The sequence below is a fragment of the Lycium barbarum genome, chromosome 9 (assembly GCF_019175385.1).
Source record: "Lycium barbarum isolate Lr01 chromosome 9, ASM1917538v2, whole genome shotgun sequence".
Lineage (NCBI taxonomy): Eukaryota > Viridiplantae > Streptophyta > Magnoliopsida > Solanales > Solanaceae > Lycium > Lycium barbarum.
In genome coordinates this window covers 55,847,702-55,860,896 of record NC_083345.1, presented here as the reverse complement: position 1 = coordinate 55,860,896, position 13,195 = coordinate 55,847,702, and positions in this window count along the sequence as shown.

Here is a 13,195-nt window from a genome sequence, read left to right as displayed (position 1 = left end):
TTGGTTTCTTGGCCCAATGCTTAAAAAGTCCCGTTTTGTAATTCCCGAAACTAATTTATGAAGTTCCAAATTTACCCTTGGCCTTTCCCGAGGGCTTAGCATTAAAGATTTCACAACCAACATAGTCATATTCACAAAAATTAAATTAGGTCCTTCTAACACCCGAGTCATAATTATTTCTCGATTTCCAATCGTACGAGAACACGGGATATAACAAGGAAGCAACACTTGGTTAACAAACCAAACAATCTATATTAATCTAAAGATATAAACTACAATCTCTCATAAGAGTTTCTTCATTCAACATAATCTAAAGATGAAAATAACCTAAGTCTAGTATTTATACTAAGAGACTTAAGAGCTAGGCCAGTTATTACAAGAATGCCATTAGTGAGGCAAGGGTCTTGTTTGGCTAGTTGGATGTTGGCTTGAAATCCGAAAAGGATCCTCTTGCACATATAGCCATCATCCAATCCTTAAGCTTGCAATTGTGAACATTTGCATCTATGGCCCTTCTTTGCATGTCTAGCCATATTTGCATTTCTGTCCCTTTGGGACTCTAGCCACTTTGAGTGTTGGCCTTCTTTCTTATAGCTTCTTCTTTCATTCCTCTCCAAGCTACTTTCTATACTTCATAGGCCTTCTTATGGGGCTTGTATGCCTCCCCATGGGTCTCCAATGCTCCTTTGGTCATCCTCCTAGCTTGAATGGATTGGAGTCCCATGCCTTGGTATTCAATGTGGGCCTTCAAGTGAGGTGTGCCCAGTAGGGTCATATCATCCTCCCCTTCTTGAAAAGGATGCCTCCTCGAATTCGAACCTTGCAAAAGCCAAAGGAAGATGGAAGACAATATGCTTCTCAAGGATTGAGGTTTAGCACACATAATGATAACCACATAATCATGCCAAGGATTAAAAAATGTGTGGTACAACCACACATCAATAGTAATCATGCATAGAGAGTGCATACATGGGATTTCAACAAGGTGATTTCCCCAAAATTCAAGAAATAAGGGTAATATGAAGGAACTAATGCTATTAGAGTAGGGAACAAAGGATGCCACATTGGCCCCTAAAGAGATAAAGCACATTAATTCCTCACTTCCCAAGAAAGTTCTACCTTCATTTTGACTAAGTGTAAGATGTAAAGTAAGGTCATTCCAACCTAGATCCCAACTCTCTACAGTAGTCTAATCAAACAATGGTCTCACTACCAAGACATAACAAGAGGACACTACACCGAGATCATGAACAAGGATATTCCTCAAGTCAAGGTCTATACATCCCTCTTGCAAACCCATCATAAACTTAAGCAACAACATACAAAGGGTTTCACGAGCAAAGAGTTCATAAGGGAAGATATCACACAAGATAGTGTTAGCAATTTGTAGCCAAGTTTTACCCTCCTTTTCAAGATAATCCATTTTAACAATCAAGTCAAATTCCCTCAAGAGGAGGTTTTTCTCACTAAAAAATGGATCATCATACCATAGTGGTTCTTTAGTGACTTTGTGATCCCTAAGAATGGGTTCATTTTCAACATCACCAAACACAAAGCCATGCATTTCACAATCATCCACCATGTCTCTATCAAGCAAATTATCATCCTTGAAGAGAGTAGGTTCAATCACAAGATCACATTCAAAATAAGCTAGTTCACTCTCAATAGGATCAATATGAACACAAGTGCTACCATTAGATGGACACAATTTACTCTTGCAAGAAGAGTCAATATAGTCATCAAAAGGATCAACTGGTGTGTAAGCACATTTCACCAAGACATCATCAATTAACAAAGGGTCACTAATTCCCACACAAGGTAAAAATTTACCTCTACTCAATTGTTCATCAAGCATAACGTGATCTATATTTGCTGAAGTAGAAGGGTTAGCTTTGTTACCTCTTTGTTGAAGCATATCACCTTTGTCAATTTGGTCAAGTTTCTTGTGTTGGTCTTCCTCTTTGGAAGAGGGTAGCACTACTTCACCCTCCAAAGGAACTTGGGAACTCGGGTCCATGTCCTCTTTGGGGTGATCATCCACATAAGTACCTACAAAAGGAACAAGACAACTAGAAGAAATAGAAAGGTTAGAGGGGTTAGCTTGACTTGCCACCAAGTCCTTCTCTTTACCATACCTTTCCTCTCCTCCTAACATTCCTCTAGTGACCATACACTTCTTACTCTTCTCTTGGGTCGAACCTTGTCCTCCTTGAGCAACCAAGGTCTCCTTTTCACTCACAACCATTTCGTCCTTTTTTATCTTTTCACGTAGTTCTTTCATGACTCTATAGTCTTCACGCACTTCATGGGGAGTCCATGGAGCAAGGACATACTTTTTACCCTTGACCACAAAAGAATACTTGTTGGTCCACCCACTATGTTGAGCATCCACATCAAATTGCCAAGGTCTTCCAAGCAAAATATGGCACGCTTGCATTGGCACCACATCGCATAAGATTTCATCCTCATATATTCCAATGCTCAATTGGATAATCGCTTGCTTGGTCACTTGCATTTCTCCAATTTCATTGAATCATTGAAGCTTGTAGGGGCTAGGGTGTTTTCTTGTTTGGAATTTCATACTTTCAACCAAGAATTGGCTAACCGCATTAGTGCAACTCCCACCATCAATGATCAAGGAACAAACCTTGTCCAAAATCTTACACCTAGCATGAAACAAGTTCTCCCGTTGGTCACTTTCTTCCCTAGCTAAGGCTCCTATGGCTCTTCTAGAAACAATAGCATGATTAAGACCCGCCTCATATCTCAATTCAACTTCATCCTCGGAATCACCCTTACACTCACTACTTTCTCCTTCCTCATCATGACCAACCCTGCCCTCATTTTCATCATCGGTTCAATACCCATCCCTCACTATAGTGATAGTTCTCCGGTTGGGACACTCACTTGCAATATGTCCTCTACCTTGGAATTTGAAACATTGAATGGTAGATAGACGACGGAAGTTAGGTTTAGCATTGTTACCTCCTTTAGCCTTATCATCACCCTTGGCTTTGTAGTCAAACTTGGCTTGAGGTGTTGGAGGGTTGGTCTTGGGATTTTCCCAAGTGGAAGATTTCCACTTTTCTTTCCCTTGGTTCCAGTTGAAGATGATTTGCTTTTGTCTTTGTAAGACCTCTCTTTTTTTAGATCTGCTTCAACCTTGGATGCATCATGGAATGCCTTTTCAAGACTATTATAAGTCTTGAGCCTCATTGGTTTAGAAATGTCACGGTTCAATAGGCTACGAACCTTATAATAGTGCACTCCTCTTGTTCTTCTAACTTGGCTTTCATCCGCAAGTCCTCAAACTCATCAAAGTACTCTTCCACGCTTTTTGACCCTTCCTTCAAAAAATACACCCTTTTGAGTGCATCTTGACGATATGTAGATGGAAGCCACCTTGTTTCCATGAGCTCAATCAAGTCATTCCAAGTTGAAAGGTTATAGATGTTTTGTTGAGCCCTTTGCAACTTCTTATATTCCCACCATGTAGAAGCGTACCCCTTAAATTGAGTGAGGGCATACTTTGTCTTTAAGGCGCGGACACATTGTTTGTGAGGAAGATGCGCTCACTTTGCAATTTCCATTTAAGGAACTCTTTCGTATTGCTACCTCCTTGGAAAGTAGGGAGGTTCACCTTGATGGTGTTCAAATTCCGCTCATTATCTTGCCATCTTCCCCAGTCTTCATAACCTTGGGCCCTTCCTAGGTCCACATGACCTTGGAACCTAGCGTCATGGCCCGAAAATCTCTCAAAGCCTCCTCTTCGTCCCCTTCCCCGGTTATTCATCCCTCCACGCCTTTCTCCTTGTAAGTTCTAATCTCACAACCTATCTTGTGGATAATCATCATACTCTTCTTCATTCATGGGGTATTGGTATTGGCGTTGGTATTGGTTTTTGCTAAGAAAGGGATCTTGTATTTGAGTTTGGGGTGGAGCGTGGGGTGCTTGTTGTAAGATTACTTGAGGGATTGCCTCATTCGGGTTGTTTTTGTAAACTTGAGGATAGGTTTGTTGATTGGTGTTTTGGAATGTGGATGTTTGGGGTGGAAGGTTGGTTGGTGGAACTCTTTGGTCGGTAGTGGTTGTGGGGTTGGGATTGCACAAAGCATGTGCTAGTCCCGGGGTAATAGTTGGTGTCGTGTCTTGTGTTCTATCCCCATCACCTTCATTCCGAGAACGGGGAGTGCCCATTCTACTCGAACCATCCGCTCGAGTCTTCTTAATTCCCATTATCCGCACATCCATACCACTCAACGTCGTAACCACGCCACATATTTCTCCTTCCACGCTATCCAACCTCGATGTTACGCCCGATAGTTGACTCATGATCATAGCCAATGAACTTGCTATGGATGACATATTTCCTACCTCTTGCGTCCCATCACCTTGGTTAACATGATGACCTGCAAAACTAGCAAACAATATTAGTAATAAAAGCCTCACTTCACTCGTATTCAACTCTCAAACCTTACCACACTCCCGTGCGCCTTTGAAGTTGTTGATGAATCGCTTAACCAATCGAATTCACACGGTTACTTATACTTTTGGGTAGAATGGATTCTTGTTAAGATGAAGGAAGGACGACTCAAAAGCAAACAGACGAGAGCCAACAAAATTTCAATGAAATAAAATGACGAAAAGCTTGAAAGAAATTAGCACGAAAGAAATGCGAACACAAGAACTAGTAAACACAAGCAGGAACAACTACTAAATGGCTATTTTTTGAGAGAGACAAGAAATTGGAATGCTAAAATCAGAAAATAAATAAAATTTTGGGCCTGGGTAGGTGATAATTTGAAAATGGGGTCTTGAAGCCTCAATTGATCCAATGTATCAATTTGAAATAACTAAATTTTGAAGTTTCTATACTTTTTTTTTGTTCCCTACCTAAGGAATAGGGACATAATCACTTACAATCAAGGCTCAAGAAACTTTTGAGAAGTGAATTGATTTGAGATCAAGATTTGTGGCTTAGGAAATCAAATAATTGAGATGAAAACATACCTTGTACCCGGGAAATTATACGGTTGGAAAACAGGGTTATACGGTTCGTATAAGTTTTGACGGACCGTAGAAGTGTTCCGTCAAATTCTTGAGACGATTGTATTTTCTACGGCTTGGATAATGTGGTATTTGACGGACCGTAGGAAATTATACGGTCTGCAGAATGATACCATCAACGCGTCACAATAAGCAAATTTCTTGGCTGGATTTTGACGCTCCGTAGGAAATTATACGACTGTACAATTGTACCGTCAACACGTCACAATAAGCCATTTTGTTGGATGGATTTTGACGTCGCAATTTGACGTCCCGTAGAATTTTATAGGGTCCGTACAATGGACCGTATACCAGTTCCTCTGATGACGTCCCATACTCGAACTTCTTAGATCTTGGGTCGGATTCTTGACCTTATTGATTTCTTTGGGCCCACAAAAACCTAGTAATTACCCTTCTTGGTTGTTTTAACACTTTAACACCTTTTTCATTTGGACTTGGAAAAATTTAGATCAAACCTTTCCTTTTGATCTTCTTCCTCAAGATGAATTTATGAATGTGCTCAAGAACATGAAGAACATTCAAAATTCCATGTCCCTTAATTTTAAATCGTTTTTCCTCCAACTTTCAAGTATAGGTTCCTCTTTGATAGGAGAACAAAGCCCAGTGCTTATTGAAGTCAATTTCAATCCAAATCAACAAGACCCACTTTGAGTTCTTCAAGCTTTGATGAACCTCCAATGGTGGAAACTTCAATCCTTACCCAAATGACTTCAAATTTCATTTCTAGATGTTTTCCACCACAACAAACTCAAATCTACCTTAAAAAAACACTGAAATCCAACCACAATTGCAATTTTTGATTTTTTTGAATTTTCAGATTTTTTTTTCAAACTAAGAAGAACCTAGGATTAGAAATTGTAGGAGCAATCTCTTAGCCTAACCTCTGATACCAAATGATACGATTCTACCTAGGAAACTCTAGAGAAAAAAGAACAAGAAAATCAAAATAAAGGGTGGATGAAGAATAGAAATGGAAGAAGGTAGATAGATAGATACTTGAACCAAGAGCAAGAAATCTATTGTCAAGAAAGGGTATAGTAAACCCTAACCCTTTCAATCGGATTTACAAATCCTAGAACCTAAGCAATTCGAATCAACAAACGACTCAAATGAATCCACAAATGAGCAACATTGAATTCGATGGAAAAACAATTCACTTCACAACTAGGAAGCAACACTTGGTTAACCAACCAAACAATCTATATTAATCTAAAGCTATCAACTACAATTTCTCATAAGAGTTTCTTCATTCAACATAATCTAAAGATGAAAATAACGTATGTCTAGCTAGTATTTATACTAAGAGACTTAAGAGCTAGGCTAGTTATTACAAAAATGCCATTAATGAGGCAAGGGCCTTGTTTGGCTAGTTGGATGTTGGCTTGAAATCCGAAAAGGCTCCTCTTGCACATATAGCCATCATCCAATCCTCAAGCTTGCAATTGTGACCATTTGCATCTATGTCCCTTCTTTGCACGTCTAGCCACATTTGCGTTTCTGTCCCTTTGGGACTCTAGCCACTTTGAGTGTTGGCCTTCTTTCTTGTAGCTTCTTCTTTCATTCCTCTCCAAGCTACTTTCCACACTTCATAGGCCTTCTTATGGAGCTTGTATGCCTCCCCACGGGTCTCCAATGCTCCTTTGGTCATCCTTCTACCTTGAATGGATTGGAGTCCTATGCCTTGGTATTCAATGTGGGCCTTCAAGTGAGGAGTGCCTAGTAGGGTCATATCATGCACAAAGGAGAAAGTGACTCTATGACTATACCATATAACATCTCCCCAAGGGATTCCAAAAGGACCACATATTACCCCGTTACTACCACATTGGGATAGCAGAGAAGAATGTGCCCATAATAATGTGAGCTGATCTGAGAAAATTATGGAAGGATTAATGTTGATCTGTAGGTCACAGTTTTATAAACGAATAGCTAAAAGAATTGTGATTGCACTTGTGGTTATTGCGCTACGAACGGAATTACTTGAGAAAAAAAAAGAGAAATGAGACAAGGAAAAGGATAAGGTATAATCTTGAATGATCAATGGACCAATGCTATGTACATATAAAGACGGTAACAAATGAAGTCACAATCCGGGTAAGTTATGTGGCAAGGAGAATAGCACATCCAAAGATGGCAAGTTTGAGAACGATGCAGTGAAGGAAATATAGATTAGTTACGAGCTATATCAATAACAATGACTAATGTGTAAGATGACCTATGGGTCTCATTGAATTTATGGCAAAGAACATTATTACAAAGGCATCTATCCTATGGTGAGAGTTATGGACATTAGACAACAAAGGGGAAATTAATCTTCGACATTATGAGGTGATATGAAAAGCAGAGACGTAAGGATGAAATGATAGAAGGTATGGAACGAAGGATGAAAGAAGGACGAAAAGTTCAAGATAGTACTTCGTAAAGCAATGCAAAATGCGAAATAGATTTGAAAAATAGGCATATGATAGAAGAGAGGTATTCACCTCAAATGTGATGATAGGGGTACTATAGGAAAAACTACCTATATAAGTGTTCACTCGAGATGTGATACGAGTATTTACCTCAAAGGATTGCTCTCGAGAGATTCATTACGGGACATGATTAACATGGGATTTAAAACCCCTTAAGATGATACATCATGTATTGTAACCTTTGTTCATACATAAGTTAAGCAAGACGAGACACCCGAAGAGGATTCTAAAGATAAGAAGAAGTTTTCTGATTATTACATAATCACGAGAGGTTAAGAGATGACATGGTATCAATATGTAACAAAGGATTCACATGGTTGATTTAATAATACAGTTATAGAGGTAACGACTATACGATTAAGATTATGGGAAGAAGTAACAATAAGGACGAAAGGTATCTAGACTAATTGAGCAAGAAAAATGATCGAAGAGTTCAAGTATCAAGGAGGATCAAATCAGGAGAGTGACTCACTTATATCTCTTGAAAGGATATTCCTTAGGTGTCAAGGGAGTATTGCAACCGAGAGTCATTACTAAGAAGGAAACTCGTTTTCAACTATTCAAAGGGAATGTTATAGATAGTGTATGTCAGAGGATTAAAATGATGACTCCAAGAAGGATGTACGTTGCGGACTATACGATCTAAATAAAGAGTGGAAGGAGACCTACAAGAATTAGAAGAGAGAACAGAAGGAACCAATATGCGATGGTAAACCTACCCAAGGGAAAGACAGCTCCTATTCTACAGTGTTACTGGAAACATAACTCCAAAACAAGAAAAACTCGACTTAAGCTTCAAGTGTAGATGGATATAGTGAGTTGCAGTCAATTACGGAAGTAGCTAAATTATGACCACTATCTTTGGAAATTCAATATTAACTAATGTCAAGTGGAGAATGGTATTAAGTTAAGCAAAGAGAGGCACAACATGATAGACAATTTCTAGTTAGAATTGATTCATTATAAGATCACCATAACCAGCATACTTATGCAGGACTAGTTTAACATTCGATGACAAATGCTCTAAAGGGGGGAAGGATGTTACATCCCGTGTTTTCATGTGTTAGAAAGCGTGCAAGTTAAATGACATTAGAAATGAAAATGAGGTTATCCCCCAAGCTTATAGGTGGTTAGAGTGATGGTACAGATGTATCGTAAGGATTAGAAGTTAAAAAAATCGAAGAAAATAAGTTTCGTCGAGGTTCGAAATTTATTTGAATGAAATACGGTCCAAGCTATAATATCCCATATTTTGGACCAGGAAATTGAACCGTCCAACATGAGAAAATTTAACCGAGCCCAGAGAATTTGGTCATATTCAAGCATGAAAATTAGGAACTCGGTGTATACAAGGAATGGAGTCCCGAAATGATTTAAGACGAAAAAGTGTGACGAAGATGATTCAAAATAATATTTTATGTGTGGAAAATGAGGCTATGGACTAGTGTTATATCACATGGTCATGGTAATGGGTATCTGGAGTATGTTAAAGGTGCTCAATATTTAATAAAATTGAGATCAATAAATTAAGTATGTGAATAATCGGTGCAATGTTGGATTTTAGTGGGAGATTAATCATTTAATTAATCAATTGTGGATGGCTTTTGTAGTGCACTTGTCACGACCCGACTAGGGGCCGTGATGGGTACCCATGGCTAACCACCGAGCACCACTCGTTCTACTACTCATCATACTCATATAATAAGAAAATCATTTTTCATTTGGAAACATAAATACTTTTATATAGATAAGCCATTCGGCTAACAAAATAATATATGGACGGGAGTGCTAGACATAGGGACGGGACAGGACCTCGTTGTGCCCAAAATATACATATTTACACAAAAGAATAATCAAAAGCACCTCCGGAATAATGGAGTGCTCTCAAATCAGCTACTAGCTCCTATGAGTCTGGATCAAGCTCACCTCCCTGTCTACCTGTGGGCATGAACACAACATCCAAAGAAAACGGACATCAATATGAATATTGTACTGAGTATGAGAGGCATAAGTAATGAAAATACAACAATAAGATAAAGAAAGCATCAATAAGGAGCAACTGTATATGACTGTCACTTATAAAAGAAATAACACATGCTGGCTTACTCATAATCATCATCATATCATGTATGCATAAATGTATAAGCTGCCCGTCCGTATAGGTACGGTGTGATAATGTATAAGCTGCCCGTCCATATAGGTATTGATAATGTATAACCTGCATCCAAGCCTCCCGCGTCCGGGGTATAAGCTGCCCACTGCAGTGGTGTGTCTGCCCGTGCCATATAGGCACGGTGTAATATCATCAACATATACTCATCATAATGCATGTATAATAACTCAAAGATAGCTTTACTTTATCGAGGTGACATAAGGTCGTGAACCCCCGATTTCATTATGGGACATTTATAAGTGTTCTGCCTCACCTTGAAGGAAATAGTATATAAGGTGAGTGTATACAATAAATGACATCATTAACTTTATGGTATTCTGCCTCACCTTGAAGGAAATAATATATAAGGTGAGTGTATTCAATAAATAACATCATTATCTTTAGGGTATTCTGCCTCACCTTGAAGGAAATAATATATAAGGTGAGTGTATTCAATAAATGACATCATTATCGTTATAGGAACATCATATCATGAACTCTAGATTCTTTATACTTAACTCATCATCATCATTATTGTAATCATAATATATCTCTCATCTCATATGGCTATTCATGAACATAGGCTATTAGTAGGATTCATGGAGAAGAAGGAAACATCATACCATCGGATTCATGCCATAGAAAGAAAGGACTAGCCTCACATACCTTTTCCGTTTAACTAATCTATCGCCTTTTTGTTCTCCTTCAATGCCCACGTTTCTACCTTCAAGAGAAGTCGCATGAACAATAGCTAATCGATTACTTAAACGTGCTTACTAAAGCTAAAGAAATTTGGGCAGCATTTCCTTTGTTTATACTACTTTCCCCATATTCTATATCAACTCCCAAACATTCATAACAACATTCGCAATATTGCAAACAACAATCATCATTCGTCTATATTACCTACATTTCGTAATTTCACTCAAATATCTCCATAATCATGGTCATAGTTCGTTATTGAATTTTTTCACACTAATACTTATTCCATGTTCTAAATTTCGTTCACAACATACTTAAAATCATAACATACCAACATTCATGATTCACCCCGAACTACTACTCAATAATGACACTATTCACACATTCATGACCCATTTTCTATATCTTCCTATAATTTAAGTGTCATAGCTTTCCAATACCTTAAACAATATGGAATGATCATAAAAATCACCTTATATCATGGAAGAATAAGCCTTGAGTGGGAATTCGCTTCTTGCACAAAAACCTTAGCTCACTTCCTTTGGAATTTCTTGGCTTAGATGAACTTTGATAGGTTTCATACACTTGATTTTGCGGGTGTGATGTAGTTGATCATGATTTTATCTTGGATTCTTGTAGTTGAAGAGTGGGGAGAATTCTTGAGTGTTCTAGAGAGAAGGGGAGTGAAATGGGAAATGAAATGAAATGAATTTAGGTCCCTTATTAATACACAAAAATCTAACCCGCCAAGGATTACGGACCAACATACGGTCCGTACATTTTATATGGGCCGTATGTATGGCCGTATGTTTGGTCCAGTGAACATTTCCCCGCTTGGATAAATATACGGCCTAACATACGGCTAGTATAATTTATACGGCCAGTATGTTGGGTCGTATAATGCCCAGCTGTTCCGATTTCGTTCTCGTCGACTCGTTTGATCTCCAATCCTTATGGAACATTCTTAACACTTGTTTAACACTTCAATACCAATATAAGGGACGTTATTACTCTTCTCCAAAGCATCATTCAATCATCATACATTGTTACTCGTAATTCTTTCTGACGTATGCCTTGCCTTCCTTGACAACTTTCTTCTCTTACTTCGAATGTCTTTGAAATCTAATTTAGAACCATCAAATGCTATTTCCTACTCATTGAAAAGTCGAATACATCACGCCCTTCGTCAGTCTATTGATTGTGCATGAGCGGAAAATTTTCCGAGGTGTAACATTCTTCCCCCCTTGGGAACATTCGTCCTCGAATGTTAAACTATCCGGGAATTCTACGAAAGTTTCGCTAGAGTTTCCCCTGTAATATGGCACTACTATCCAGTCACAAAATCCCATAATAATATTGCCTCACAGGGCCATAACACAATAGCAATTTAGATTGGCCACACGCGACCCATATACATAAAAAGAAATCATACATACCTCATAATCTTGATGTTTCGTCTCGAATATCTTCCGGGGATGAAACAAGTGCGGACACTTGGATTTCATATTTTCTTCCTCTTCCCAAGTCATTCTTCTCAGTTGTTATTCTACCATAATACCTTAACTGAGGCAACTTCTTTATTTCGAAGTCTCCGTACTTGCCTATCTAATATGGCTATGGGTACCTTTTCATAGATCAACTTTTCTGTCACCTGAACATCATTTACTGGCATGATCCTAGTAGGATTTCCAACACATTTACGAAGCATCGAGACGTGGATGGTAGATCTAATTCATAAGCCACCTTGCCTATTTTGCGTACAATCTCATAAGGCCTAATGTATCGGGGACTAAGCTTCCCCTTCCATTCGGTGATCTTATTGCATTCGTAAGTTGTCCCACCCCAGGGCTACCGTAGGTAGCGTATAGCATGTACTTATGTCATATTCCAAGTAATTGTCCTGTTTATCCCTAATGGTAATCCCGACTCAACATTTCAAATCAATTTACTAAATATTTTCCTTCAACTGACCCGAAGTATCATGACTACACTATACTTGTTTACCTCGTACTCCTGTTTTTAAGTACCCACTTGGTTTCATTAGCGACGCATAAATATCTGCAAGTTACAAAATCGTTCTTGCGTGATTCGTGTACATACACATCTATACATATTCATGTATCCATATCCGTATACATATTCGTGTCCATATTCATATCCACGGCACACCCGACTTGAAGGTTTGGTGGTTTTCACATATCCAGCCACGACAAGGCTCGGTGTCATTCATACCAAAAGTCTTTTGTCTATTTGTAGTAACTTATCTTGTCATGCTCTCTTTCTTCCTTTAATTTTCCCATGATTATCATATCTTAGGTTCTACTATAGAAAACATTAAGTCCCTTTCTTAATTGTCGCTTATAAATAGCAATATCCTTTATAACGACTTTACCGCTAGTGTCTTTGCCTCTATTCTAGTATAACACCGTTATCCTTTACAATATCCCTTGAGTTATCTGCTCTCAAAGTCACGTTTGTTCAAGGTCTTTGGGAATGGTCTCCACTACAGTTTCAGATGCCTGTTTAATTCGTGTTCGTTTATTTACTAGTCATTAGACTCATTTCTGCATAACTCCCACTCTTTATTTTAGAGTCTATATCTATCACACCTTAGGATCCATTGTTCCAAATCTCTACACTTGAATTCCCTATACTCGCTTCCCCCCTTTAAGGGTTTTACTTGTACCATTCTCAAATCCGTTGCCTCACCTTCAAATCTTGAATTCATATACCCCTCACTATACTACATGTTATTCATACCGTTTCCCATAATCTATAGCTTCAATAATTCATGTGTGAAGT